The sequence below is a fragment of the Dipodomys spectabilis genome, unplaced genomic scaffold (assembly GCF_019054845.1).
Source record: "Dipodomys spectabilis isolate Male_0828 unplaced genomic scaffold, ASM1905484v1 ptg000361l, whole genome shotgun sequence".
In the NCBI taxonomy this organism is placed as follows: Eukaryota; Metazoa; Chordata; class Mammalia; order Rodentia; family Heteromyidae; genus Dipodomys; species Dipodomys spectabilis.
Window position 1 is genome coordinate 1,431,589 of NW_024871038.1, and position 4,479 is coordinate 1,436,067.

The 4,479-nt window shown below is 34.0% G+C and overlaps 1 pseudogene; it reads left to right on the top strand.

Moving 5' to 3' along the window:
• Positions 1 to 3,359: 3,359 nt before the first annotated feature.
• LOC122095779 lies at positions 3,360 to 3,459 on the top strand (annotated as a pseudogene).
• Positions 3,460 to 4,479: the final 1,020 nt, after the last annotated feature.

Sequence of the window (4,479 nt, forward strand, 5' to 3'; positions counted from 1 at the left end):
TCATTTCCTGGGAAGAGCCCCTCTCCTTAGTGGCTCAAAGTCTGGTGTGATCATGTGGACCAATTGGGCAGTTGGGCCTCCTACGCCCTGAGTTCGAAGCCCAGCAATGCCAAAAATTCACCCTGATGTGAGAAGCCAGTCATTGCACCTGTTTTCCTGTGCTGTGCAAATTCTGAGTATCAGCCAGCATAGAGAATATATAGGCAACTAATGTCAGCTTATATTTCCATAATTCATTCATCTGAAATAACAATTTGCAAGACTGGAGATGTGAAGCACTTAGACATGATTTTATTCTCGTTCATTTGGAAGATTAATCTTTAGTCAAAAGGAACGTTTAAAAATGGCCTAGAATTTATTCCTACCAGTTTTTATAAATGGCTTTGTACAATGGTATGTGATTATTTTATTTTACATAGGATAATTTTTTCTACTACCTATAAGTATTGGAAAAAGAAGAAAACTAAAATTTACTACATAGAGGAATATGATAGAAATAGAAGACAGATTTTATGTTTGTCAAATCTCTCATCAGTACCCATAATCAAGACTTAAAGTCATATTTCTTACTATGTTACACAGATAGGGAAAATATATGATAAGGCAACACATGATAAGGCAACTATTAGTGACTTTAAAATGTACCTTCTTATGTGATGAAATTTACTTTATTAGCTAATATTTGGGTTTGAATTATGGGAGGCTGATCTATTTAACACATTTCTGGAAGGCACCTACTGAACAACACAAATGGTGGGGGGTAGTATTTCTGCACTTTAATGAATGGTTGAACTTGTTTGGTATTAGTGCTGGGTACATAAATCAACTCTATTGTAACTTGCTCCCTACACTTGAAAACCTTGTAATGTCACTATCATCTACTTGTCAAGTGTTATTTTGGTGAATATGATTTTTAAAAGTTTATTTGAAAAGGAATATACTTTCAGGAGATTAAATGTAGGTTACATTGGTTTGAGAATGACATTTTTATACTACAGAACCAAGTTTTACTGAAGTACCAGTGTTTTGAAGCACTAAGGGTCTTCTCAATTAATGTTTTTCTAAATTATATTTGACCTCTAAATCAAGTTTTCCTAGTCTTGGTAGACCAATTATGATCTATCATTCCAGAAACTATTTTTTTGGCTGCACTGAAATCTTTCATTCATCATTAGGAGAAAGGTATTAAAAATAACCTTGTTCATTTGTGATTTTGTTCACTCATATGGGCTGGTCATCTGTAAATTGAAAGTTTGAATTACAGTACTTTCTCTCAGATTTTGTGATCTCATCTTTCATTTTAAGTTGCCTTGCAATTCACAATTGATTCCTGCTAATTCTTGTAAGCAATTGGGGCCCTGAAATATTATAGAAATGAGAAATTGAGATGAGTCTTTAATTATTTTCTGTTGGCATGTTGCATGGGCCTATGTGAGAAGTCATGCCCTTGTTATCTGATGATGCAGATAACTAGGACCTGTTATCCTAGGACCCGTGGGTCCTGCAGAAGAATAATAGCTTTTAGACATCATATCAGCAACATTTGGGTATAATCAGTAAGAATGCTTCAGAAATATGGAGAAAAACACTTAGGGACCAGCAAGTTAAAACAATAAACAGAGCATCAGAATAAAATCCCTTATAAATTAGCAGAAAACAATACTGTTATTTTACCATGTGTATTCAGAAGACCACGAACACTTAGAAGGTATCACAAGCTTATACTGAAGATATTGCGTTGATACTTTTTATATTCTAATATATATTCTAAGCCTAATTATTTATATTCCAATCTATTTATGGGAATAAATGTCAATATATTTGTCAAATTATCAATTCTAGTAAGATTCACTGTATGAAATTTAAAATCAGCACATATAAATATAAAATATATAAGTACATATAATATAAAAATTGTTTTGCATTGTTGTGTTGTGTTTAGGGAATCAAAGGCTACTCTGTTTTAAAGTATTATTCCAATATCTCTACCTCAGTTTTTGGTAGAGTTAGACTTAAAGCTTTACCATTTGTAGATATGCAGCCTAGAGGCAAGAGGAAACACTGTGATTAAAACATTACAAATTTAAGGCCTAATATCGAGGAGAAACATATGGACTTCTCCAGGAGCTATAGCAATATTTGGTGATAGAATGTCAGTAGTGTAAGTTCCTGCTTGGTTGGATGATAGACAGGTCAGGACAGTAGGTAATCATGCATATGAACAATTTTTTCACTTTCTTGGCTTTAGCTACTTTTGAAATGATACATATAATAAACAATTAAGTTTTGATAAAATACCTTCCATTCTGAACAATTCTGTCTGAACTTTTCATCTCTCTATGATCCCTTGTAACTAAGATTATTTTTGTTCCAGTAAGAGAATCCATGCTGTCAGGGTAAGATATTCTGGTTTGTCTATTCCTACATGGAAGAAAGGTAAAGGTCCAGTGTCAACGTCTAGTGCGTTGGGGTCCCTGGGTAAGGGTCACAAAATCACCAGGACACAGGGGATGCAGAGTGCAAACAGCAATTGCCACTGCATGCTGTGCTTTATTGTTAGTGGGTATTTAAAGACTAGCAAGCATAATCTTTGCCAAGATTTGGTCAGAAAACATTCACACAAAAAATTTCCACAGATACATTTTTACTTAACCTATGAGAGAATGTCTAGGTATATTATTATCTAAACTATTTTAGAGCAAGCTCAAACCACTTCTCCAATCTCAGGAAAATGCTTTACCAGCTGTTCATCTATGCTTAAGCAAGCAGAAGAGCCACTTCCTCAGCTCCCAGGAGTCTGTGACATGTTTTGAGATAGGGAGAGGGAACATTTTCCCCCTGTACACTGGCGTTCCAAGAGCTTTCCTAATCCCAAAAACAGTCTTCAGATAATCCCGAGGCTGGAGTCTGCATCATTCTGCCCCCTCAACCTAGACCCTGAGTCTTCACAGTTCAGGTAGACATTTGTCCCAGCAAGACCTCATTTGGGAAATTTTAAGCTGCAGAAAGTTAGAAGTAGCTCTTAAGCAAGGCTTACTTTGAATCCAATAGCTCCACAAAGCTAACTCAGTTGATAAATAAGTACTTGAAAAGCCACCACCTTTGGACTTAGCTGTAAAGGCTTCAAAGTATGATAAAATTTAAAATGAAAACGACAAAATAGTCATTGACAAAAAAAATGTAAATGTGAGCAATCGACCAAACTATATAAGTTTTTTCCAGTGTACACAGAAATTTAGAGAAATAAGATCAATAGCATTTTTAGGAACAATAAGGGTTCCTTGTTACAAATAGGCAACCATGGATATATGCCCGTATAAAAATTGTATCATTACGTACTTAAATTTAGAGGATACTACATGCTTCAGCAGCAGGTCTACCCAAATTACAACAATACAGAGATTAACATGGCACTTGCACAAGGATGATATGAAAATTTGTGAAGTATTCCATATTTTCCATTCTTCTGACGCAAGAAATGAAAAACAGTTATTAAAAAGTTGATTACAAAAATACACGTGTAACCATACATGTAATTCATAGAATTAAAGGTTAGTTTGACATCAGTGTATTAAATTTTCACCTTAGAAAGACCTTTACATAGCATAACCGTTACAAAACTTGAAATTAGATAATATTGCCATTTTATCCCAAAGAAATAAAATAATATAAGAAACTACGAAAAAAAAGGAGTCTTAAAATTCTTCTATATGGAATGCAATCTGAAAGGTCACATTTATTAATGAATCATTATATAACAATGTAGAATTCAAAGTATTATATCTAGGAGAGATTGAAATAGATTATGGACATTACACAAACATAGATATACTTTTTTCAGAAAAGCTCCAGGAACATCTTTAGTTTCTATACTATTCATTTCAACAGATAAGTTAAAATTATTTCTGATTTAAAGAATCACAAACTCTGCAGAAATCATTACAGATGTATACAAACAACTCTTGAATACATTTTGATATCAAAGTCATGCAATTCACTTGGAAGAATATCATGGAATACATAAATTTTTATAGTAAGATATTGCTGTTGCTTTGTATTGTGAAAAAAATTTGTAGGGACACAAAAGATGGACTGGCATTTTTGAAATTTAAGAAACTTAACCAAACCATTACGACTTAGGAGAACAATTTGTACAGCCTTCGACAACTTCAAAGAGGTAGTGATACATACTTACCCTTTTGGCAATATCAAATGCAGTTTCTTCAAAGTTGTTCTTCAGACCTGGTTTGATATAATGGTTCAACAGAAGGAGATACAGAGTATCTTTGCTATTTCTATTCCCAGCAGCAAGATGCAAGGAGGTCAAGAGGCCTTTAGTTTGGGGATTGGTATCTGCATCATGATGAATTAATAAAGAAGCCATTCTGGTATTATTCCACATATAAGTACTGTGCAGGGGTGTCCAGCCATTCACAGTTATTGCATGAATATCTGCCTTGAGCTACCAACTCATGGACA